Source organism: Galeopterus variegatus, unplaced genomic scaffold (genome assembly GCF_000696425.1).
Source record: "Galeopterus variegatus unplaced genomic scaffold, G_variegatus-3.0.2 Scaffold4080, whole genome shotgun sequence".
Lineage (NCBI taxonomy): Eukaryota > Metazoa > Chordata > Mammalia > Dermoptera > Cynocephalidae > Galeopterus > Galeopterus variegatus.
Genome location: NW_007730191.1, coordinates 21611 through 49073, shown reverse-complemented (window position 1 = coordinate 49073; position 27463 = coordinate 21611). Strand labels below are relative to the sequence as shown.

Below are 27463 nucleotides of genomic sequence, written 5' to 3'. Positions count from 1 at the left end.
TTGGATTATCCAAAACAACTCAGGAGTTCTGTTTTGGAAAGAATTGAAGATGGGCTTAAATTGAGAATTTAGACTAAGGTCAAATAAGAATTTTAGTTAAAACTGTAACTAAAATTCATAGGACATTGTATTTCATTCCTTACCCCAAGCCAGGGTAAAGAGGGTTAGTAAACATTTGATCAGGGAGAAACATATCCTGTTCACCAATATTGTGAACTTAGGTAAAAGATGCTAATGCCATACTCCTCCATAAGTGCTTTACTGCATGGATTAAGCAGAGGTGGGTTTGGATAAATACTGAAGGCATAAATCAAACCCTGAGGGCCAGCCCGGTGGCTCACTGGAGAGTGCACCGCCTGGGAGCGCGGCAGCGCTCCCACCCAGGGTTCAGATCCCATGTGGAGACCGGTTCCCGCTCACTGGCTGAGCGAGGTGCGGGTGCAACACCAAGGGTTGCGATCCCGTTGCCGGTCCCGGTCCAGTACGGGCGTGACACTGAGGGTTGCAATCCATTGCCGGACACGAAAAAAGACAAAAAGGAAAAAAAAAAAAAAACCCTGAAATGAATTTCTGAAGGACAGATTAAGGTTTCAGATTTGCTGCTTATATCATTAAAGAGCATGATCTCAAGAAAACTCTATTCACTTTGAATACAGAAATTTTTTAAAAGAGCATTGATGATGTTATATCTATTGTTTTTTTCTCCATATATACAAAATATGATTCATCTGTGCCATTAAGACAATTTCATTCCACTTACATTACCATTAAAAAATACTTCTCTTTTCCAAGCTGTAGAGGGATAGAAATTTTGATTCTCATTTGATTTTTAGAATAGGGTTTTTAGGTAATGCATGTATGAGGCAAAAGTCTCTGGCCAGGGGACAATAGCCCATAGGTAGTGTGGCAACAGACTATTTAATTAATTCTAATCACTGCTTTGGTATGAGATTGTATACTTTAATGATTTTAGATCTAACAGGCGGTTGTCATACCAATCCTGTTAAGAGATTTTAAGAATTGCTGAAGGGAAAAATGTGAAAAAATATTTGCTAAGGGCAAACTGTCTGTTGGTGGAAACTTTAGAGATAATAATACTTAGATTTAATCATAAGTATGTAATTTTTGTTAAATCACTTTAGGAGAGGTTATACTTTAGGCAATGATCACAGTTTGACCAAATTAGCTTTTCACAAATTGTACTTTGGAATGTCACGTTGTTAATTTTACTGATGTTACTAGTTTCCATTGTTTAAGCTATGCTTAGCCATAGGTAACTTTTGTCACAGTGCCCATGTCTTTGTGTGCTTTTGAAATGATTGAATCAACTGATTTTTCTTGTGAAACTTCGTTGTCTTTACAATAAAAAATAGAAGCTAGCTTAGAATTGAGGCTGTACCCAGTTTTCTCCTTCTAACAGAGGAGTTGCTGAGGTGCGATCCCTTTGGGCTTCTCATCGCATTCATGTTGCTTTTAGTAATCTTTTTATCAATCTCTGTTACACAGTGAGAAGTGGAACAGCAAGCTGACATTGGAATTTCAGCCAACATTTTTTTCCTTTTCTTTCACATCTTCACACCTGATCATCTTTCACTTGGCCCTAGTCCACTTAGTGATGCTCCTCACTCTAGTAGATATCTTGTCCCCAAGCCTGCTTGAACCACCGAATTTTAAGAATGACTCCAAATGTAAGGCATTGTTCTACAGGATGAGGGGCCTCTCCATCTCCACCATCTGCCTGCTGAGTGTGTCCAGGCCATCACCATCAGCTCCAGCACCTCCTTGTTGGTGAGGTTTGAACATAAATTCACAAATTGCAATTTACATGTTTTTGTCTTCTTGTGTTTCCTCAGTTTGTTCTGCAGTACTTATGTAATATTCTACACTGTGGTTTCTTTTAATGTGAAACAGATCAATCTTCTGATACTGAATAAATCCATATGAATTCCATCATCAGGGACCACATTTTTACTCTGACATTATCCATGGGTGTCTCCTTTGTGGGAATCATGCTGCTTTCGGCATGATTTTTTTTTTGGCGGCTGGCATCAGGATCCAAACCCTTGAACTTGGTGTTACGACATCATGCTCCAACCTACTGGGCAACTGGCCAGCCCTGAATACAGAAATTTTAGAACCCAAAGTCACCTTAGAGATCATTCTCTACTCGCTTAAAAGGAAAGGACCTGTTGCTAATTAAGTCTAAGATGTAAGCAAGTTCTGAACAAGCCCATGGAATTTTCTTGAATATTCTAAGGTTTTTCCCTCCATCAACTGAGCCTTCTGAATGGATTTTTTAAAATTGCTGAAAATTTCTGGTAACCACACTTTACGAAGTTACTCTGAATATAGGGAGACTTAGAAAACAGGAAAATAAAGGAAAAAGAGAATGTTACGTCTGAATAACATCATTGGACCAACTTGGAAATGACCTCCTGCAGCAACAGAGCTTATGAAATTATGTGTAGGATTTAACTCCAAAGCAAGTTGTGGTCAGAATTAAGTGATAATGAAAGACTCAGTATATATAAATAATCCACATTCCCACAGCTCTTTTAGACTAAAAACTGTTTACAGTGCAAGAAGTAGGATAAAATTACTGTGTAGGTTAGGTAACAGGGTAGCAATTATGCCTGCAGCCTTAGATTTTTTTTACCCTATGGTTCAAAAATCAGGATTTTCATCCTTTAAAAAGTGCTTTTAAATTCCACTATGATGAGTGGAAGAAAGAGAACCAACATTTTTTAAATGTTCTTATTTCACAAAGATACTCTGGGTAGTAGTTTCCAAATGCTCTCCCACGAAGTCTCGTGATAAGTTAGGTAGTTAGGTTTTGTAATTCATTGAAGTCTTAGGATTAGTATCTCATAAAAATGTTTTACACACTTCGTACTGATGCCAAAATTATTCGTCAACATTATTAGACCCATGCTGTTTATAAAAATGAAGGATAAGTGCAGTTTTTCTATAGGGTATCTGTCTTGTAACATATTTTTGCAATCTCTACTGAGAGTAGAAATCATTACATCTGAGTCATATTTACATCTATTGCTAAACATTATTCCTGGGCACATAGAGGAGCCCATTAAATGTCTGCTAACAGAACTATGTCATCAAAGGAAAGCTTTAGATTCGGAAAAACTGCAAATATTCTGACATTATTTGGTGTATATTAAATAGCTCATAGTAACATTTTTGTTATAATTTGAATAACTGTATATATTTTTATTGAAGCGTAATTGCTTATACATATTTATGGGGTACAAAATTGACTATCAATAGTTGTGTACAATATGTGAGATCAGGTCAGGATGGTTAGCTTATTCATCATTGCAATACGTAATCATTCTTTGTGTCCATTAACCAATTTCCCATTAATTTCTCATTAACTCCCCTCCCCATCTCCCTTTTCATCTCTAGTAACCACAGTTCTGTTCTCTCCTTCTAAAATTATGCTAAGCGAAATGGGCCAGGTACAGGAAGAAAAATACTGCATGTCCTCACTTATAAGTGGGAGCTAACTGAATAAACAATCAAAAAAGAAAAAGAAACAACAATCACAATTAAATAATTATAATTTAAATAGTTTATAATGTATAATGAATTTTCAGAAATGTTTTTGCAAATTGAGAGGTTTATAAATTATGTAAAATTTAAGTAGTGAAATATTTTTCAAACATAATTTATATTATGAAATTGAAATACAATAAACTTTTAAAATTTATAAAGCAAATAGAAATATAAAAAAGCAACCACGATTACTTCCCTAACTCAGCAATATCAGCAATTTTCTATATTTTTATTAGTACACACAAACATTCACACACACACACACAAATGTAGTAATGTGTGTTGCCCAACCTATGTAAGAGTGAAGGACATGAGAAAGGAAGTGGCCTACCCAAGGTCCTGTAAAGAGAAATGGGTCTGGTTCTCACTCCGGTGCTCTCTAACAGACTCACATTTGACATTTATTTCTCTGAGCACCTTTCTTAATCAGCCTTCAGAGAAATCAACAGACACGATTTCCCTTGACAATCCCAATGTTCTTAAAAGAGTTAAAGATTGGGGAAAAAGAGAGTATATCGATGAACCGCAAAAGAAAGGGGAGAGTTTGAAAGGGGAGAAGCCCTAAATAGTAACCATCACTCTGACTCTTGTCCTCCAAAAGCTATTTTCCTTGAGCTTGGCAACAACATTATAGCGAAGTCCCCCACAGTCAAAATCATGAATCTTTCCAAAAATGAGGTGAGAAGAGGCAGCCAGATTAAATTTGGGCAGAGGGTGAGTGGTAGTGCACATCAGGGTGATGGCAAGAGGTAAGCTCCCCAGTAGACACAAGCCAGCTCCTGGAAACACCTGCACTGGCTGACCACCTCCTGTCTTTCTTCTAGGAGCAGCTTGTGCAAGTACTTCAAGGATGACAGGAATATGAAGAAGCTGAAGGACACCTGTAAGTGTGTGATTGGCAGGGTAAGGGCGGGGAGCGAAGGGGACAATCATAGGGGCCAAAGGCCAGGGTGTGGCAGGCCCAGATCTCCTCTTCTGATCCCTTCTACAGACCTGCGGAGGCGGCTGCTGAAGCACACAAAACGTGACATCGTGTACTCCCTCAGTGTGTTGCCCAAAACTCAGCATGACCTCAGCTCCTTCGTGGTGGACATGTGCATCCAGACGGTGAGCACCTGCTTCCTCCCTCGGTCAGCACCAGAGAGTAGGATGTGGTCGGAGGTTAAGGAGGATCCTGAGCTCCTGAGTTCTTCCCTTTCAGGAAAGGATGCTCTGCTCTTCTGTCAGTGGAGTGTTCAAGGAAGGTGAGTGACTGTAGAGTCCCCTCTCCAGAGTCCCCTGCTGCTCCCTCCCCCTGGATGGGCTCCCTCTCAGAGCTCTTCCAGCTTCTCTGACCCCTTCCCATTCTCCCATATTCTTCCCTTCTCGCTATGCCCCCAAAGAATGACCTGCCTTAAGTCATAAATTCAATAAAAGTTTATACTTTCTATAACTGCCAAAAAAAGAAAATATGAAAATCCAGGAGAACATATTTGCAAACAGTACTGCAGACTTTGTGTTAATATGCCTATACAAAAAGGACTTTTGCTAACTAGGAGAGAGCGGGACAAAGATCAACCATTAATTTATCTAAAAAGCAAAATGATTCTCCAATAAACATCTGCACAGAATCCAAACTACACTGGCTAAAGAAATGAAAATCAGAGATGTCACAATATGTGAAAAATCCAATTTGCAGAAAATTATGTGACTGCAAATTTTTAAAAGAATATATATGTATATGAGGTTGTATATACACACACACACATGTATGTATGTATGCTACTTGCAAATATTTTAAGGTAGACCTTACACATCTAGAAAATGTGCACCAATCTATTTATAATGGATATCTTTAGGTCATGGTGAGAGGATCATGGCTATTTTTAGATCTTTCTGTAACTTAACCCTTCCTTAAGTAAATCTAATATATTGTGGAGAGAGTTTGTTAAAACTATGCATGATGGGATCATGCCTATTCTATAGACCTCAGTTCCAGCATCTGCATCTCCAGGGAACATCTGAATTATCCCCAGATGAGCTCCTACACCTCCCTAAGCCTTGGCTACTTCAGAGAGAGCAAAGAGCTGGTGATTCTGAACTTAAGAGTCATTTTGTGTTTCGTGAAGGGACACAATGTAATGCAGCCAACACGGAGCTTGGCACAGAACTCCCTGTGTTTGTAGCAACAAGCACCTAGATCCAAGGCCTCCTGATTATAGCTAACCACCTCTGCAGAGGTGGCTCAGTTGAGAACAGTTCCTTGGGTGTTAAGCTCGTAGCAAACTTAGGGGGCGGTAAGAATAGGAAGTAAGTCTTCTGTGGCCCCCAGGGCTCTCCTCTCTATGCCATTGGGGAAGGGATTTCCTGTAAGGACTCCATCCTGTTTATGTGGCCCTGACAAGTGGTTTGGTGCCTGCTCTTACCTTCCTCAACAGCTCTCTTCAATCTTCTTCAAACCCCCAGCTGCAGACCACACAGATTCTCCTCAAGAGAGCCATGTGAAGACGGTGGTGACAGGTCATTGCCTTCAAGACATACCATGGGTGAGTTGGACAGCATGAGTCCTTGGCCTCAAGTCCACACGGGACAGGAGGGATTTCTAGGCCCCCTCTACCACCCTTTCTCCAACCTATGGGACACACGGCTGACTCCCTTTTAAATGGGGGTTAGTGAGGGCCCAGGCTGACTGTTTCCTACTCTTCAGAGGATGAGGGTGAAGTGGACCCTGAGAAACCCATCACGATTTCACATGGAAAACCTCTCATCCTATGGTATGGCTGAGGTGAAATTTTTCTCCTAGTTGAGGAGAAATGCTTCTGTGGTCTTCTCACGTCCAGGGTTTGAGGTATGGCAGGGTCACCTGGAGCAGGGGTTGGTGGAAATTAACATTCTTTGGATTCATACTAGAGGTGAGGGAAGGGCAGGCAAGCGACCAGTACCCTTGAATCTTCACACCAACCATTCAGAGTAGATTGTATTACCCCCATAGAAGTTTCTCGAGGCTTGCTTTATGGCCCAGTATATGATCTATTCTGGAATGTTGGATATGTTGTCATATGCAGTGTTCTGTCAAGTAAATTTTGTTACTCATGTTGTTTAAATCTTCTCCATCTAACTGATTTTTTTGTCTATTTTATATGTCACTCAGTGAGGTGTGTTAAACTTTCCCACTGAGCCTGTGAATTTGTCCATTTTCATTTACGTCTGTCAGTTTTCACTGTGTATATTTTTTCCATTTAAGTTTATCAGTTTTTTTGCTGTGTATATTTTGACTCTATTTTAAAAGGTGCATACAAATTTGTTTCATTAACATCTTCATGCTGAACTGAAACTTTTATCATTATGAAATATCCTTTTTTCTCTAATAATGTACTTATTTAAAGTATATTTTTTCTCTTCTTAATATAAGCTTAGTAATTTTCCTCCTATTAATAGCAGCTTTTAGTTGGTCAGTGTTTTAATGGTATATCTTTTGTCATTTTTAAACAATTTTTCCATATTTTAATATTTTACACGTGTCTCTTAAGGAACATTTCATTGAATTAGTGTTTTTTATATAATCTTATGATTTCTGCTTTTTAACTTGAAATCTTCAGTCTATCTACATATAATTTCAGATATTAATTTGGCTTAAATATACCATCTTTCTGTTTACTTTACATTTATCTTTCTATTCTAATTTTCTCTTTTCTTTTGTAATACTTAATATGATTATTTTGAAATTATTCAAATTTTGCTCATTTGGCTTGGTAGCAAAAAATTATTTTGCCATTTTTGTAGTCTTCACCCTTCAGATTGCAGCATACATTCTTGCCTTACCAACTATAATGTACATTAGTTCTTTTACATCTCATTGGATAACACAGGTACCTTCCAACATTTTAACCTCATTAATGCCCCTCCCAATTTATTGTTGTGCATTTTAATTTTATATATGTATTTATATATATTTGAATTATTCAAAGAAATTATCACTATATTATGCAGGCAATACTCATTTAGGTTTTCCTACATATTTGCCAATGCCATTATTCTTCATCCTTTCTTGCATTTACATGTCTCCATCTGGCATCATATTTCTCTGGCTTAATGGTGAATCTTTAGTTTAATATTGTCTGGTGACAAATTTGCGTAGCTTTCATTTGCATTAAAATGTCTGTGTATTTAACTTCCATTTTTGGAAGATAAGTTTTTCTAGATATGTAATTCTAGGTTGGCAGTTATTTTACTTCAACACTATGGATATATAATTTCACTTAGCTTAAATTATCATCTCTTCTTAAAAATTATATATCAGTCTTATTTTTGCTCATTTGAAGATGATCTGTTGTTTTTCTCTATCTGCTTTGGGGAAGGGAGTGTAAACAGCTTTACTATGATGGGCCTGGGTCTGGTTTTTCTCATACCCCACTTTGCTTGACATAATATTGCTTCTTGCATCTGTGACTTAATATCTTTTCTTACTTTTTGAAACTTCTCCAACATTGTATCTTTAAATACTGTTTCTGCACTATTTTCTTTTTTTTTTTTCCCTTTTGTCTTTTTTACTGACCGGTAAGGGGATCGCAACCCTCAGTGTTGCGCCCACACCACGCTCAGCCAGTGAGCAGGAACCAGTCTCCACACGGGATCCAAACCCTCGGCAGGAGCGCTGCCACACTCCCAAGCGGTGCACTCTCCAGTGCGTCACGGGGCCGGCCCGATCTACACTATTTTCTCATCTTCCATCTAGGACTCCAATTAAACATATGTTTGATTTATTTACTGTATTCCTTTAATTTTGCCCCATTTCCTTCTGTATCCATTGTTTTGTCTCTTCATAATTCATTCTGGATATTTTCTTCAGACTCTTCTTTCCAAACCCCTCTAAATCTCTAATTCTTTCTTCAGGTGTATCTTTTATGCTGCTAATCACATAATGCTTCTTAATTTCAGTTACTGCATTTTTGAGTTCTAGAAATTCTGTTCATTTTTTTGTATTTTCCAATTCTTGGCTGAAATTTTTAATATTTTATATTCTTAACAATAATGCCATTATCTGGATTATTTGGATTTTGTGTGATTAGTTTTCATTGTCTCTCTTTTTTGTTTTGCTTGCCTAGTTTTCAATCATGTCATCTTAACTCCTTTTTCACATAGTTACTTTTACTTTTTTTTCAGGGAACTATATATAATAAGTTGTAGATTTATTTATTTTAGTCTTAGAATAAAGTTATCTCCCTCCAGGAAAGAATTTATTTTTTTCTGTCAACCTGCTAGATGGCAACAAAAGTCCTAAATCCCTTTGATCCTATTGATGACTGAGAAGGTTAATCTGGACTTGAGTCCCTTGGGCTGGTCTATTTCCAATTTATCCTTACTCACTTAGCACAGCTCTTAGAGTTCTGTATCTAAGACTGAGTGGTTTGCCAGAGTTCCCTCTCTTTGGCAGGCCCAACTTCAAATTTTATGCTCTTACCCCCATGACTCTGTGGAAATTTTGTACAAATTCACAGCATGTCAACATTTTACAGGCCTCCTCAGGAATCATCAACTGCTGCTAGAAAAAAAATCCCAAGGATTGGGATTACCTTCTGGGTATCCTTCTTTCCCTTGATCTTTGCCGTATGACATCTTACTGCATCTTTTATACTTTGGTGCCTTTAAATGATTTTTTTTTATTATTGTAAATGATTTTCCAGACTTTTCTAGTTGTTCTCAGTTGGAAGTGTGGTCCAGTTAAGCTAGTCTCTCATTGCAGAAGGCAAAACTCTAAATTTACTTTTTCAAATGCCTAGTTTGGTATAGTCCTTATTATCCTCATTGTTATCTTTTTCACTGTGTCTTCTTTGTAATGTTTAGAAAATAGTGTAACAGAAGCAGGAAAACACTTGTAATATGCTTTCCATGAAGCTTTCCAGATGGAGACATATAGCTAGCACGGATTCAGCACCTCATAAGTTTAGCTCATTTTATTGTATTGCCATTGTTTATCCTCGTCTTATGTTCTCATCCCTGACTGTTTGGCTCTCGCTTGTAAGACCTTTTGGTCTCTTCCAACCTTCAACCACTCTCTGATATTTCAGCCACCTCCACTAACAATAGATTCTGGATCCCCCTTTCCCCACAATTCTCTTGAATTATTTACATGAATATATATATATTCATTATAATATATATATTCATTAGAGGCAATGTTTTTCTGAAAGATAAATTTGAAAAAGGGCAACTGTTTTATCAACATCTACAAATTTTTTAAATTGTTGGTGAGCTAGTGAAGTTATAGGCTCATGCACTCACTCTTGATTAGCATGCACTCACTCTTGATTGGATGCCTTCCTGGTGTATGGCTGATGTCTGGTCTAACCCATAATGCTTGCACGTTTGTTCTTTATAAATCCTCCTCCATTTTATAAATGGTTCCATGCAGTTACCCATTCCTTCAGGATTTCTTCCCTAATTACATTGTCTGTGAGAAAAGGTTCTCAAATCTGTACAGCCAGAGGAGTTTGCTTTTTGGAGCTTCTGTGATTGCTCTGTTAGGGCAGGTTGGCACTTTGCTTGCCCGACCATGGTGTTTGGCCAAGACGTGGTACATGGTATATGACCACTGATGTCTCTCAAACTTGCATTTTTGTTCCCAATTTCAGAACACAAGGATGGTGGCAGCTCTACTCAAGAAAAAAAAATAGGGGGGTTCTTTCCAAGGGAATTTTGGAAAGGGAAACCTTCATTATGCAGATCGTGGGTATGAGCTTCTTCCTTCCCACCTTCAGGAGGATGGTGAAAACGTGGCAATGAGGGATATCCAAGAGGACTCCCAAATACGTCAGTAAGTGACCAGGCAGCCCAGTTTGTGTGTAGCAGCCCCTAGGACTATGAAACTCTTTCACTCTCTGTGGTCTTCTTTTTCTCTCACTGGAAAACTGAAGCATGCTACAAGTCATATAATGATTGAGCAGTCCTAATTGTAGACCTGGATATCAGTGAGTTGAGAGTGTATAGAAGATTGTGTAGCATTTCTATGCATTTCTATATATTTGTGGACATCTCCTACCCATTTTCCCACAGCAACCGTCTACCTTCCAACCTGACAATCATGGTGTAAAATGGCATAAAGAATACCAAGATAGAATTCCACAAGAAAGAGAAATGGAGGAGATTACACAAGATGAAGCTCTGGGGAGTGGTTCAAGATCACAGTGAGTGTTTTGACAAAATGGAGAATGTGAAGGAGAGGTAGATCAAGGGGAGTTGTGTTGACCACACGTAGAGATGCTAGGTACTTTCCTGGGGACGTGGGGAGTTAACATACAAGGGCAGGATCAGAGAAGGAATAAAAGGGAACAGGCTGACCGCAAGAAGATGACAAAAGGTTGCCTACAGGCAAAGGAGGAAACTATTACCAAGAAGATGTAGCAGCTTCCCACCAGAAGCCTCAGTTTGGCTCAAGCTGAGTGTGGGGGTGTTGAGTCTCTGGACATGTCAGAGGAGCAGGTAGCATCTTCCATATGTAGAATCTTCTGGAACCTTATCAAAGGAGAATAATTTTGAGCATCTGAATTTGATTATTTGGGAGGTAAATTTGGTTAGGAAATCCATACCTGACAAAAAACAAAAACAAAACAAAACAAAACAAAAAAACAATTGAAATCATGTCAATGGTCTCTACCTTAGAAGACTTTTAAACCTAAGTAGAAGGTCAGAATAAAACACTTAGTTGAGTCATTCTCCAGGCTTAATTCCATGCCACATTGTCTCTCTTCTCCCTCCTATTCTTTCTTCTTATCCTTAGATTCCATATGGGAGAAATTATGACAGGACATGGCTAATGAATTCAATCCAGAGCCAGTGCAGTGTCCTCTTCAGCCCGGTCAATGTAAGAGAGGACAGTGGTGAAGCCAGATGAGTGGACACAGGGGAGGGGGAGAGGCCTGGCTCACTGTCTCTCTTCTCCCTCCTATTCTTTCTTCTTATCCTTAGATTCCATATGGGAGAAAGTATGACAGGACGTGGCTAATGAATTCAATCCAGAGCCAGTGCAGTGTCCTCTTCAGCCCGGTCGATGTAAGAGAGGACAGTGGTGAAGCCAGATGAGTGGGCACAGGGGAGGGGGAGAGGCCTGGCTCATCGAGAGCTGTTGGCCTGTGACACTATTGCTCTTGCCTACACTCCCTGTACTGCCACTGTGGCAAAAATCGGGCCCAGTTCTTTGTCCAGGACACTAGTACTGCCTCCGCACTGAAGGGTGTCAGCTACATCGAGGGCTGTTGGCCTGTGACACTATTGCTCTTGCCTACACTCCCTGTAGTGCCACTGTGTCAAAAATTGGGCCCAGTTCTTTGTCCAGGACGCTAGTACTGCCTCCGCACTGAAGGGTGTCAGCTATAAGATTTGTGTTGAGAAGAATCAAAAGGTGTGTGCCGAGGGCATTCCGTGTACCTAGTCCTGGGGCAGGAGCACTGGCGGGAGATGGTTGTCATCTTTGGGATTACATGTCCCGGTGCTTACCCTGCTCTCCTTCCTGCAGATATGTGTTTTTGTAAGTCCTTTGGCTGTACTCTACTCTGTGTGAAATAAGTTGATCCCAGAACAAATGGAGCAGCTAAAGGTAATGAGACTCAAAGCACGTTGTGTGCCCACTTCCCAGACTCACCTCTTCTTCCCCCACCCCCCAATCTCCCTGTCACCACCACCAGCACCTCAGCCTCAGAACTGTTCTGTCCACCTCTGTCTCTGCAGCTGACCATAAACAAACAATATGATTTCTCCCGGCAATCTCTAGACCTCCAGAGGCTGCACGTTGACCCAGGTATGGCTGACAGCAGTAATTCTAGGGCAGGTGGGGACAGAGGGTTCTGCCTGGGAAGGAGACTTAGGGATGGCAAATTGGGGAGGGGTTGGTGCTGGTGCTGGTCCAGCCAGACCCCTCTCAGCCTTCTGATTCCCTTCTCTTTTTCCTGAAGACTTGGTGGGCCATGATATTGACATAATCCTGAATCGAAGAAACTGCATGGCTGCCGCCCTGCAGATCATTAAAAGGAATTTCCCTGAGGTGAGGCCTTAGGCCTAGTGCTGGTATGTAGGTGGAGGGGTGGAAGAGATGGGGTGAAGAGCAGATTTTTCTCTGAGGCCCTACATAGTAACTGTCACTCTGACTCTTCTTCCCCAAAAGCTGTTGTTCTTAAACTTGCGCAACAACAAACTGTACCAGCTGGATGGCCTGTCTGACATTATAGAGAAGATCCTACAGTCAGGATCCTGAACCTCTCCAAAAATGAGGTGAAAAGACGGAGCCAGATCAAATTGGAGTAGAGGGTGGTTGGTAGCCCACATGAGGGTGATGACAACAGGCAGGCAAAGGTACCTGCGGGTGAGAGTGGGGGCTGAGGGTCCGGGGTCCCGGATGTCTCTCTTTCCCTGGGACACCTCTTCCAGTTTCCTTCCCATATTTCACAGCTGAAGTCAGTGTAGGAGTTGGACAAGGTGAAAGGGTTGAAACTGGAAGAGCTGTGGCAGGAAGGGAACCCCTTGCGCAGAACCTTCCCAGACCAATCTTTCTATGTAAGGTCAGTGATAATGCTGGTCACATTTCCTAGGGACCTTCACCCTCCAGTAGCCTGAGCTGCCCCTGCTGTGCTGTCTGCAGGACAAGGCAGCTCTGGTCCACTGGAAGACCATAGGCCCTGCACTGTCCTCTATTCCTCTGTCCCTCAGCTGTGCTTAGAGGTCTCCTTTCCTTCCTCTGACCTGCTCACCTTTTCTCCTCATCTGGGGTGTGTTTCCCACCTCTCTGCACCCAGCCACCTCCAGCCTGCCCTCCATGAGTGTGCTCCAAAAAGCAGGGCTCCTGCTCCTCACAATGACCAGGTGTGTACAGCCTTGAGCCACATGCTGGCACCCTCCCTTCCTCCTTCCACACATCACTTGGTCCTTCAGAGGAGCCTAGTGTAGCTCCAGCTGGATAGGATTCCCAGAACAAGGCACCGACTCAGACAGACACAGGTGCACAGTGACCATCAGGAGAGAATGTAGTGATCATGAGAGGGTCCCAGACTTCAACCCCATGCTGAGCTGGGGCCTGACCCTTCACTCCTTCTGAGGAAGGCCTCCTGCTCCCGTGGCTGCTCTGTTTCACATGCCCTGCTCAGAGTGGGCTCACAAAGGTGACAAAGGCTCAACATGCATCTAATGGGCCCAGCCCAACAGCTGCATGTTTTCCACTCCTACCTCAGGCCCCAGGGCCAGGCAGAGGCAGGTGAGGGAAAAGTCTTCGGCAGGAGAGCCATTGTCTTCCTCTTTCCTCCCTGTCCCCACCACCATGGTAGAGCTCCTTTCCTTCCCTTTGCTTTACTTCCTCTTCCTCCTTTGCCTGTCTTCTATGTCTCCCTGTCTCGCCCTCCACCACTTTCGCTCGCTTTCTGCATCCATGGCCCTGCCTTCCTCTCCCTGCCTCAGCTTCTGGGCCTTCCCTGGGGAACGACCTGGTCTTGGTCAGGCCAGAAAGAATCCTGGACACCCATGAGGTCGCAGAGCCCTGGGCTCCCACTCCGTTACCTGCTCCCTCCGAAGCCTTCCATGGGGACTTGGAGGAAGCCCAAGCTCCAAATGCTGCTCCCTGTGGCACTGAAGGAGGAAGCCAAGACAGTCTAGGTGGGAGCTACCCAGGAGGAAGGGGAGGGAGTAGAGTGAGTGAGAGACAGGAGGGGGAGGGGAGGGAGAGGAGCTGTGCAACTCCGATCCGTCAGTCACTTCCCTCTATCTTTTGGTTTTGGACAGTGCCATCCAGGATTGTTTCCCCAAATTGTTATGCCTGGTACGTACCTCCCTTCCCTTCATCACTGTCTCCTCTTATGCACATATGTGACCTCCATAGCTGCCCTCAGGCATTTTTGGTCTTGCCAAGGTGACATGTTTCCATTTTAGAGGACACGGGCTCCTGACAAAATCATCACTATTCTCCCTGGAAAAATTGTCCACACACAGACACACTCACACTCACACTCGCTCATTCTCACAAAAGTTGCATATTATAATAGAGGCTTCCAGGACCCACTTGTGAAGATGCCAACTGTTGTACTACTGGTAGAATTTAGAGGGCCCGTTCATACCTAACCTCTAATTCTGTCCCCTGACCCCAACCTGTTCATCTCTTTGCTCATCCAGCTTCACCTCCCTGGTCTGCTATGCTCACTAGCTCTTCCCTTCTTCAGGATGGCCAGGAGTTACCACCACCAATTATAATTGACATTAAAGTCCCAGATACAATAAAACCTTGTAAGGTGAGGAGGGGCCATCAAGATTTGAACTGTTGTTGCAAGGGAGGTTTTGTCAAACACATAGTTTCAAGGTGTCTTTCATTCCAGGAAAGTTATAAAGGATCTGAGACCTTGAAGAATCTGGTCCTCAGTTCCTGCTTCAGTAAGTACCCCTGGGACCATGAGGCAAGGGAGGGCTGGGACAAGAGAGGCCACTCCACACACAGATATGCTCATGTTTTGAGGGAAGTTTTCAAGGCCCCTTTAGGGCCCAAACCACAGAGATATCCTGTTCTCCAACAGGTATTACTTGATCTATGACTCTGGAAATCGACAGGGTCTTCTTGATGCTTACCATGATGAGGCCTGCTTCTGTCTGACCATTCCTTTTGACCCGGAAGACCCAGCACTGTGAGTACCAAAGCTCAGAGTCTGGTCCTGGGCTGTATGGCTCCCCAGAAGACACAGGCCAGCTCCTGAAAATAACTGTGGCTGGACCACCACCTCCTGTTCTTTTACTCTTAGGAGCAGCTTGGAGGAGTACTTAAGGATAGCAGAAATATGAAGAAGCTCAAGGACTCTTTTAAGTGTTTGATGGGGGAAGATCAGCATGGGAAAGGGGGTGTGAAGGAGTCAAAATAGGATACAGGGGCCAAGGCGTGGCAGCCCCTTATCTTCACTTCTCTTCCCCTCACAGAACTGTGGGTTCAGCTGCTGAAGCACACCAAATGTGACATTGTGGACTCCCTTAGTATGTTGCCCAAAACTCAGCATGACTTTAACTCCTATGTGGTAGACCTGTGCATTCAGACGGTGAGCACTTCAGGCAGGCCCAGAAAGCTGGAAGTAGACAGGAGGTTTTAGAAGTTTTAGGAAAGCCCTAGTTTACCATTCTTTACTTCCAGGAAACAATGCTCTACTTTTCTATTAATAGAGTGTTCAAGAAGGTGAGTGTCTGTACAGTCCTCTCCTCAGATCCCTCATTACTCCCTTTCCCTTGTTGGGTTCTCTCCTAGAACTCTCCAGCTTCACAGTTCCCTTCCCTTTCTTTCTCTTACCTTCCCTGTGTTCTCCCACCCCTATTTTGCCTCCAAACAATACTGACTTGACCTACATCCATGCCTGTCTACCCCTCACAGCTTAGGCATTAGGGACACAGGCTGTGAAGTTTGATGATTCTCATCCCAGATCCTTACTTTGTAAACTTTGGCCTGTTACCTAACCCTTCAGTTTCCTCATTTGCAGAATGGGGCTGGGAAGCACATCTTCTGGGCAGCTGTGAAAAATGAATCAAAGTGATAATATATAAATGAATTAAAGTGATAATATATAAATGAATCAAAGTGATAATAATAAGTGAACTTATGTTTGTCAAGGGACCTGATATATGTTAGTGGGTTCTATCACTGGGAGCTAATTATTCCTACTGTTGTTCTCTCAATCCCTGAAACCCCATCCTGACTCCCAGTGAAAAACTATCCCAGTCTTGCTCCCTTCAGGCTGCCACAGCGAATCATGTAAGACCCTGACTGGGGAACGCTCTCTGAGCATAGAAAGTATGTGCCACACTAAGGGGGTATTGTTGTTTGTTATCCTTGAAGTGGAAGGAAATTCTCAGGGTTCTGTTCGTGCCTTCACCTGGACCTTCATCTTGACTTCTGACAGCTCCTCCAGGTAAGTGCTGTATTGTAGGTGGCAGTGGGAACACCCATCCCAGCCTGCAGCCAATGGTGTAGGAATGTGCTAGTAGTCTTAAGGTCTTCTCAATACCATGAAAAGCCAGCAAGTAGATCCAAGGAGAAGTCTAGATATGTGGTTAAGAGTGTGGGCTTTGGGGTAAGAATACAGGATTCTCTTCCTGACTCCAGCACCCACTAATTAGCTGTGTGACTTTGGTCAAGTTATAGGATATCTCTGTGACTCGCTGTCCTCCTCTCAAAATGAGGATGAATGTCCGCTTCTTTTGTAAAGGGTAAATACATTGGGGTTAAATCTACACATTTAGTGAAGCTGGTAGACAATCTCTGCAAAAGTGGGCTCTGTGGCAGAGGTAAAGGGTACCAGAAATGGAATCTGAGAAGTAGGCAGAGCAGGAATTTAGAAGGAATCTGGTTGCTGAGTGGCAGAGGAAGCAGGATCATGGTTGGAAGTGTGGGATTGTCCATTTGTCCAATTGTCTGAGGGTCCATCTTTCCTCCAGTCTGTGCATTGTGAACGATGAGCTAATTGTGAGGAATGCCAGCACCAAAGAGACGCAGACTGCCTTCTCCATCCCAATGCTCACGTCCTCCTCCAGCTCCATTCACACCCTCTCCAAGGAGCAGCAGGAAATGGTGCAGGCTTTCTCCACCCAGTCTGGGATGGACTTTGAGTAGTCTCAGAAGTGAGTGCTGGGAGTCTGTGAGAGTAGGTGTGAGATGAGAGGAGTGGGGAGTGAAAAATGAAAATGTGCAGTTAACTTATAAAAATAATGGTTTGGATGGTGTGCTTCCAAAAAAAGTGGGCTTATGAAAAATATATATTAATTTTATTATAAAGTAAGTAATTTTAAAACAACATAATGTTCAGATCAGATGAGATAATCTTGTATATATAAAATCCTAAGGAAACCACTAAAAAACTATTAAAATTAATAAACAAGTTCAGCATTGTTTCTGGACAGAAAATCAATACAAAAAAAAAAACGAGGCCGGCCCGTGGCTCACTCGGTAGAGTGCGGTGCTGATAACACCAAGGCCACGGGTTCGGATCCTATATAGGGATGGCCGGTTTGCTCACTGGCTGAGCATGGTGCTGACAACACCAGGCCAAGGGTTGAGATCCCCTTACCGGTCATCCTTTAAAAAAAAAACGACTGTATTACTATGCACTAGTAACGAAGGAACAATCAGAAAATAAAATTTTAAAAAAATTCCATTTACTATGGCATCAAAAAATAACATACTTACGAATAAATTTAACAAAAATATGCAAAACATATACTCTGAAATCAGCAACAAATTGTAGAAATAAATTTTCAAAGACCTAAATAAATGGAAAGATATCTTGTGCTAATGAATTGGAAAACTTAATATTGTTAAGATGGAAATACTACCCAAATTTATATACAGATTCAATGCAAATGAAATCCATATCAAAATCCTTGCTGGCTTCTTAGTAGAAATTTACAACTTAATTCTAAAATTCAAATGAAAATACAATGAACCCAGAATAGGAAAATGATCTTGAAAGAGAAGGAAAAAGTTGAAGGACTCACTAGAAAGTTAGTACAAAGCTACAGTAAGCAATCAATGCTGGGTAGTACAGGTCTAAAAATAGACATAGGAATAAAATGAGAGTCACCCCCCCACCAAAAAAAATAACTTTACCTTTATGGTCAATTGGTTTTTAACCAAGGTGCCAAGAAATGGCCAATAGGTAAAGAATAGCCTTTTTAACACTTGGTGCAGGGAAAACTGGATATCCACTCACGAAAGAAAGAAGTTGTACCCTTATCTCACACCATACACAAAAATAAACAAAAATGTGCCAAGGGCCTAAAAGTTAGAGCTAAAACAATAAAAATCTTAATAGAAAACAGAGGGGTAAGTTTTTGTGACCTTGAATTAGGCAGTGGTTTCTGACAAAGTAGACTTCATTAAAATATAAAACTTTTTTCCAAAAAAAGACACTATCAATAAAGAGAAGACAGCCCACAAAATCAAAGAAAATAAGTGCATATTATATATCTGATAAGTGACTTCTATCCAAAATATATAAAAACTCTTAGAACTCAATAATAAAAAGACAAGTAACCCAATTAAAATGGGTAGAAATCTAAATAGACATTTCTGCAAAAAAAGACACACAAATGTCCACAAAGCACATAGAAAGATGCTCAACATCATTGGTCATCTGGGAAACACAAGTCAAAAATACACTGAGACATCACTTTATACACACCAACATGGCTATGATTTTTTTTAAATGCAAGTAAGTGTTGGCGAAGATATGGATGAGTTAGAACCCTTATAAATCGCTAGTAAGAATGAAAAATGATGCAACTATTGTGGAAAACAGTTTGGCAGTTTCTTAAAATGTTAAACGTGGAGTTACCATATGATCCAGCAATTCCACCAGGAGAGATGAAAACATACGTTTACACAAAAATTTGTACACGAATGTTCATAGCAGAATTATCCATTATAGCTAAAAAGCACAAACAACCTAAATGTCCATCAGTTTATGAATGGAAAAATCAGTTGTGATATATCCACATAGTGGAATATTATTCAGCAATAAAATCGAATGAAGTTCTGATACATGCTATAACATGGATGAACCTTGAAAATATTATTCTAAGTAAAAGAAGCCAGTCAAAAAAGAGTACATAAGTCCATTTATATAAAATGCCCCAAATAAGCAAAAATATTATACTAAGTGAAAGAAGCCAGTCACAAAGGACTACAAGGGTACTTCATAAAGTTCATGTAAATATAAAAGAAGACAATACAAATCATTTCATGAACTTTTTGAGGTATCCTCATGTATATTGTAAGAGTCTATTTATATAAAATGCACCAAATAAACAAATCCATAGAGACAGATAGCAGTTTAATGGTCGCCAGAGTCTAGGGAAAGGGGGGAATGGGGAGTGACTACTAACAAGTAAGGAAGGTTTTTTAAAATGACTGTTAAGGTGATGAAAATGTTTTGGAATTAGATAGTTGTGATGGGTGCACATTCTTGTGAACATAATAGAAAACCACTGAATTGTACACTTTAAAATAGTGAGTGCTACAATATGTGCCGTATATCTCAATTTAAAAACAATTGGAAATTTTTCATCTTTGAACTTCCATTTGTTATTTTCTTGAACTTTTTAAAAAAAATAGACATATATCAGGCTCCCTTATTCTTTTGAATACCTCTATTTTTCTGCTTTGAATTCTAATGGGTACAAGTGTTAGTGAAAGAAGTTTTGGTTTTCTCTAGGTCCTTGTTCATCATCACAACAGTGCTCATGCTTGTACATGTGTCCCAGCAAAAAAGTAGCAGAGGTTAAATGGTGGCCATTCCAAGGTCTGTCCTGTTGTAGTAATGGAAATCACCTGTTTTTCTCCCACCCCAGGTGCCTTCAGGACAACTAGTGGAACTACACCTGAGCTGGTCAGGTTTTCGCTATACTCCAGGTGAGGTCTGGGAATCAAGTGGGTAAAATATGGATGTCCCTGGGCCTTTAGGAAGGCCAGGAAGATAGAGGCCGGGTGGATGGGAGATGGAACTCAGGGCACTTGACTCTTCTGAGGTCCCAACTCCTTCCCTTTACTTCCTCCAGACCAAGGGCAAGATCCAACAGGAAGCCTTCAGACAAATCCCCTAAAAGGAGCCCTTGGAAGTGGTCTTTGTCTTCATCCACACCATTTTTGTTTCTCTTTGCACCAACCTGAAGCCACACCCATGACTGGGGTTGGGGGTCTGGCTGAGCAAGAAGCCAAACTAGGCCAGGTAACATAAGCACCCACCCGAAGGGCCAGTTGACTAGTGTGTATTTTCTCCACTTATGATTGCTGTTTGTTTTCTTCATAAAGAGTGACATTGCGTGTTGTATGTGTGTCCTGGATTGCTCTTCCCCTGCCCCAACCACCAGCCAGCAGGGCCAGGACTGAAAGGACCTGTATGTCCCAAGCCCCCTCCCCACCGTCCCCATCCCGTTCATCCCTGGCTTGCCCTGGCAGATAGGTCAGGCTTGCCTCCATAGGGAGTTTGTCAATAAATCCTGTGAGAGAGGGCACACGCTGCTTCCAGGGATTGGCATTTGGAGACAGTGTGACTCCGTCAGATGTTCTACCTGGAGGCTCACAGAAGCAGGCATGCTACCTGGCACAAAAACAGCTTTGCAAGGGATGACTGACTACTGGCAAGTGAGGGCTGTGGAAGGAAGGAGGGAAGGAATGTGAGGACTTTCCTATTTTACTTCTCACTCCTAATCATTTGAACGTTTTTTTTAAATTTTAATTTTTATTGAATCAAAATTGATTATACATATTTCAACATTGAGATATGTTGATCAAATCAATATTACTGCATATATATTGTTACAAATTGTTGCTTTGTGTTGCTTTGTCCCCCACGGATTTGTCACCCCACTTCCCCTGGGTGATGGAGACACAAAGGATTACTCAAAGCTCATCTCTTTTGAGCAGTGAGAAGCCGTGAAGTGGTTAACTTCCCTGGGAATGCTCCCTCCAGCAAGAGGCAACCCTTCCTCAGGAAATTAATGCCGAATTGGGGTTCCCTTCCTGCATTTATTTCCCAGACCAGGAAGTTACAGGAAGAGAACACAGGTGGGGTTATAGTTTAACAATATAGGCTGGTAACTTTCAGTGAAACAAGTCAGACGACATTCCATTAGACAATTAAGTGATCTTACAGCAATTTCTCAGTATCTTTACATAACAATCAGTAACTAGTCTGTCCTTGAGCCAGCAACCTTGCTGTGCCACAAATCTTTATCTTACACCAGAGACATATAGCCTGAGGAAAATTTCCAGTCCTCCTCAAGGTCGATATTTGAAACTGCAAGGATTTGGAAAACCAGGCCCTGTGAAGTACATATGTTTTATAGTATATTCCACAACAAATTGTAAATATTCTTTATGCCACTTGTCCAATTCCTCCTCATCCCCCTTTCTCTCCCCCCCCTTTCTAATCACCCTAGATTTCTTCTCTCCTTTGAAAGAATAATGGTTACTCTGTTGATTTGTTGCCCAAATGATCTGTCCAGTGCTGAGAGGAATGATCAGGTCCCCCAGTACTATCATAGAGCAGATGTTTCTTCCATCACTATGAAATGGGCTCTGTAGAGACAGACATCCTCCTCTTTTATCTCGGCTGGTGACTCTCCTTGTGTCAACTCACTCCAGTAGCTGTCGGACCATCTGCGTGGTGGTTGTGGCATCTAGCCCCCTTTGTGGCAGCCATGGTTATTGTGGTAGCTATGGTGGGCCACCCACATGGAGGAGATGTTTTTGGCCTACTTTGTGGTGCTGGCAGTGTGCCTGGGTGTGGGAGGGGGTCCAGTCCCCTTCTCCATACCCCTAGATCCCTGGGTGGGCCCCAAGGTGCTTGCTCGGGGTGCCTGGTTGTGGGAGGGGGTCTCTAGTCCAAGGCTCCATACCCTGGGTCCCCTGGTGGGTCCTGAGGTGCTGGCACAGTGTGCCTGGTTGTGGGAGGGGAGTCCGGTCATTTGAATGTTTTCAAAGACTATATTGTGATCAGTTTTGTGATCTGCACACAGGTGAATGGGAAATGGGCCTTTCCACAGCTCTCACCATGCTTCCATCTGTCTTCCCACCCATCGTCCCGCCCCCTGTCCTTCCTGAAGGTGCACTGTGGAAGGAGTCTCACCTCAGCACCAGCAGCATGAGTGACAGTCAGCCTGTCTGCCCAGCACACTCCCAGGGAGCTGACACCTGCTGCTCCATGTCCATGTTCTCAAGCGGGTTCAGCTTTTTTCACTTGCAGAGAATAAACAGTAGCACAGAATTCCACATTATGGTCCATTATGCGGGAATCTTTCTCAATGACTGGCATTTCTGAATTGCAGGCAAGAGTTCAACGGGGCATTTGCATGATTTATTTCCCACACGTCCATAGTGCTTGCACTTTAGACAATAAGCAGGCATAATTTTTGATATTATAGGAATAGCAGTACAAAGATTTCAAGTTACAATCCTATAAATGATGACATGGTGAGGTACCACCAGTTTACAAATTATGCCTCCACTTTTGGGCTTGACGTAAGTTATTTCTGTTCACATGGCACTTTTCAACACTTTATGGACATTTACATTAGGAAGCCATATGGTGGAGTGTGGATTTCTTAAAAATATGAGCTAAGGGGATAAGACAAGCTCCCATACCTCTCTAAGCCTCGGGCTTCTCACCTAGGGAACAGAGACCATACTGTGCCCTTCTCAGCCTCATTGTGAGCAATAGAGACTGTCTCACATGTTATGGAGCAATCACAGTGTCTGGCTCAAGTCAGACTCTGAGAGCTGCCTGGGTTCTCTTGTGGGCAGGGACCATGGAACCCAATGCATGGCCCATCCACTTCCTCTCTCTACATCATCAGGCTTCCATATACTTGACCTCCTTCCCCAGCCAGCTCAGATGCCACAGTCTTCCTTTCACTCACCTTCCTGCCAGTTCCTACAAATCCCTTTGGTCCCATGCTCCTGGGTAAATGCTAACCCTGAAGTCTTCTTTCTCATACACATATCTTTATACCCAAAGCCACAGTTTCTATGTAACAGAACTGAGATGTGAAACTAGGCAGGGGGGCCCCAAAACCTGAGTATGGAATGGTTGCATACTCATTTAATCACTATCACTAGTCCTTCATTTAATCTCCAAAGCAGTATATTGCAAGAGTAGTAGTGACAATTCTTTTCAAATTGTCATTTGAAAGAAGAGAAAAATTAGGCTCAGAGGACTGAAATAAGTAATGCACCTCAGGCTTTTGGTATGTAGACATTCTCACTGTGCCACTCTCAACTCTAACACAAATTCATACTTGACATAAAAACTATAGTTAGACCTAAAATCAGCACAAGTGAATTTACTCAACTACATTCTGTGATCACAGATGGGTGTGCTCTTGGGACATCTCTTTCCATACCCATATCTTTGGTTCCTGTGTACTGTCTCTCAATTCCTAGACACAATAGAAAACTGCTGCTTTGATATTCAACTATAGGTTGACTTATCAAGACAGGATAGAACATAGAAAGAAATGAATGTTTTCAGATAGACAGGTATTCAAAAGATCAGTTCTGTTCCTATGGTTTTTCACATTTCATTTAATTATTAATGCTGTCTTTCATACTAACCTCCCATGCCTTGATCTTCTAACTTTCCCCCATTTTCAGACCTTCTGGCATCTTCTTTTCCTTTCAAACTTGATTGTTAGCTTCATAATTGCGTGTGCACTCCAGGCAAATTTCTCAACTTACTTGCAGTGTAAGTAGGAGAGGCTGCCTGATGCTTTGGGGGCCCAGATAAACCATCATGCCCAGGATGCAGGAGTTGGAGTCAAAGAACATTATTTTGGAGGTTTAAGACATAATGTCTGCCCCACTGGGTTTTGGACTTGTTTGGGGCCTGTTTTTCCTTTCTTTTGGCCTATTCCTCCCTTTTGGAATGGGAATGTATACCCAATGTCTGTTCCACCGTTGTATCTTGGCAGTAGATAAATTTGGCTTTGTTTTTCAGGTTCATAGCTGGAAGGACTTTTGCTTTTGGTCTCAGATGAGACTTTGGACTGGACTTTTATGGTTTTTGTCTTGGATTTTATTCACGTGGTGTGATGGAGTTTGGATGTGTTGTCCCCTCCAAAACTCATGTGGAAATTTGATCTCCAATGTGGCAGTGTTGGAAACTGATTGAGTCATGGGGGCGGATCCCTCATGAATGGATTAATGCTTTCCCTGGGGGAGGGGGGATTATTGAGTGAGTTCTTGTTCTATTAGTTCCTGCGAGAGCTCGATGCTTAAAAAGACCCTGGCACCTTCTCTCTCTCTCTCTCTCTCTCTCGTTTCCTCTCTCTTGCTTCCTCTCTTTGCTTCCTCTCATCATGTGATCTGCTTGTACCCGCCAGCTCCACTTTCCACCATGAGTAGAAGCAGCCTGAGGCCCATGCCAGATGCAGCTGTCCCAGAATCATAAGCCAAATAAACCTCTTTCCTTTATAAATTACCCAGTCTCAGGTATTTCTGTTTTCGCAACACAAAACAGACTAAAACAGTAGGGTTCCTAAATTTTCTTCACGGTAGTACCTTGGACAATCAGAAAGTAGTAAATGCACATCGGTACCAGGTTCAATTTTTCCTACAGTGAATTGCTTTGAGTTGAATTTGAAAAATTAATGTTCAAAAGATATATTTTATCCACTCTGCAAAGCAATGAAAAATTAGTGGCAAGTGAATAGTTGGAAAAATATTTACAACATATTTTAGTGACAGAAGATGAATATGCTAGACATGCAAATAAATCTTACTAGCTAAAACAGTGATGTCTATAGCCAGATATTATATATCTCAACAAAATATTACACTAATTCCAACATATGAAATGTAAAAGTACACATAAAAAAGAGATAAATAATTGAAAAAGCAAGTTTCAGAATAATATGTATAATGAGATCCAACTGATAAGAGTACATTTTACATATTAAGAAACATATGAGTTTTATTGTTTGAAAATCATAGTAATAATAAATACATACCTCTATTGTATTATTTGTGGTTTCCATAACTCTATTGTAATATCTCTTAATTTTCTCTATTAGAGAGTATTTTCTTGTTAAATAAGGTACCAAAAGCATCAATAACAAAAAAATAGAGAAAATGTACCATAAACAACTTGTATTAATATGTTCTAAACTAAACTGGAACAATTCAGTATCAATATTTTAATAAATAAAACTTATAAATGAAAAAATACATATATAATCATATACAAATATATATAATGTCAGTTTTCAAGAGTGAACATTTTGGCAATACAAAGGAGACTTGTAGTGGTTGAACTTTATCAATGTTGTTATACTGCTAGTGATGTGTACAAAAGTTATGCAAGATATTAACAATGAGAGAAACAGGAAAGGATGTAAGGAATCTCTCTGCATGATTGATTACAACTGCAGAATCTACAGTTACCTCAAAAAATGTTTAATTAAAAAAGTGAAGGGGAAGTAAATATGTTTTTAGATTTAAAAAAAAGAATGTGAACATCTTGTGGTGGGAATGGGATGAGAGGAAGACATGATAATTTCTCTTATCAATATCTATTATTGCATAAGGGGCTGTATTTAAAATAAATATATGAATTTTGAAATTTGCAAAAGTAACATCAAAATTTTATAACAGTGGATACATTTGTTTCTAAATCAGAACCCTATAATGATGTTAATTATATATTTTTTAATTTAAAAAATTGCAAAAAGCATTTTAGATATGTATCTGTGTTTATGAATTATGTATGTATTTCACTGTATATAACCCCATACATACTGAGAATAACATTATAAAAGGTGTCCTGAGTACACAATACTTTATTAGATGACCTCACTTTCTCCTTACACATTCTGTTAATTAGGCATTGTCCTTAATTGCCCCCTCATTGATAATAAACTTATTCCTTTGTATTTATCATGTATTTTTGAATTTTATTATTTTACAAATATATGTATGTACAAATGTATGTATATAAATATATGTTTATGTGTATCTATCTATCTTTCTATCTATCCACTCTCCTAATAAAAGTTCCCATTTACTGATTACATATTATGACAGTGGTCTAGGCAAAAAGGCCACAGTCATTAGAGAACACAAGACCAGTGACTAAAAGGGCCTGGACCACAGGCCTAAGCCATGAGTGTCAGAGAGTCTCCTCCCAAAGCCACCAGAACCAGTCACACCTCAGCAGTCACCCATACAGGGCATTTGCCTTTAGCAAAAGTAAGTGAAGATCCAAAGGATCTTCTAGGAGTTTTGTTCCCTCTAGTGCCACTGCCCCCTGCTCCCTGCCTCCCTACCCCATCCTACAACCACCCATGTACTGGAAACTTCATGATGGAGAATGGCTGACTGGAGGGCAAGCCCAACCTGTGAAATTTTGAGTATTCTGAACAGAACAGAGTGCTGGACTAGGCACAGCCAGGTGCAGGTGAAGCCAATGAGGACAACCAGACCAGTTATAAAGACCCTAAATATTTTTGCACATCTGAGTGCATGTTGAGCAAACTTGAAGCACCACTTAGATTTTTTTCTTCTCATCCTTAACTTAGTACTTAATATATGAGTACATCATAGTCTTTCCAGTATGGATCTCTACCTAAAATGCGATTCAGATGTCAAAACTGATGATGACACACACAGCAAAAAGGTATGAGAAGGTTTGTTACATAATGAGGCTTCTGGGAAGAGCAGGGTGGGCCTCCCAAGCTGGTCCAAAAATGGCTTGAGAGAGCAAGAAAAGGGGACTGACTTGCGATTTGTATGGTTTTTAAGGGTTAGGGCCAGTGTGAGGGCTCCTGTGCACAAGAAGATTGGTACTACAGGATTGTGTGGATTGAATCTCCTACTAGTGCCAAAGGAGGGAGAACTCAGACTTTGTTATGAGCTTGCCAGATGTTGGGCAGAAGGAGAAGAGGCAGGATTGAGGCTTGAAAGTTGTCAGTAGTCAAACATCAAAATAAAGGAGCCAAAGTCTTTATTATTCCCTTCCATGTGGACATTTACTTTTGAAAACTTCATTCATGACAAGCTTCCTCTGTAGAAATCCCAGGCATATGTGATAGTTCACTATATAAGTATAAATAGCCGCACCTAACTTATCACAACCCACTCCTCAAGTCTTCGTTTTGTGTGTGTGTGTGTGTGTGTGTGTGTGTGTGTGTGTGTGTGGTGGGAGTGTGGGTGACTTCCTGATACTACCTGCTGTTGACCAGACCACTTATGTGTGGCCTCAAGTCTCTGACAATTTCAGCCTTTTTGACCTGGTTTCAGGCCTCTTATATCAGTCAGAACTTGCGGCACATTTAACATAGTAGGTTCTCAGTAAATGACAATACTATACATGTAATACAAAATAAGAAAGAAACAGAGTTATTGCTCACCAGAAAGATT

The 27463-nt window shown here is 41.2% G+C and overlaps 1 pseudogene; it reads left to right on the top strand.

Annotated features, from left to right (window-relative positions):
• Nucleotides 1-4227: 4227 nt before the first annotated feature.
• LOC103602277 lies at nt 4228-20151 on the top strand (annotated as a pseudogene).
• The last annotated feature ends 7312 nt before the right edge of the window (nt 20152-27463 follow it).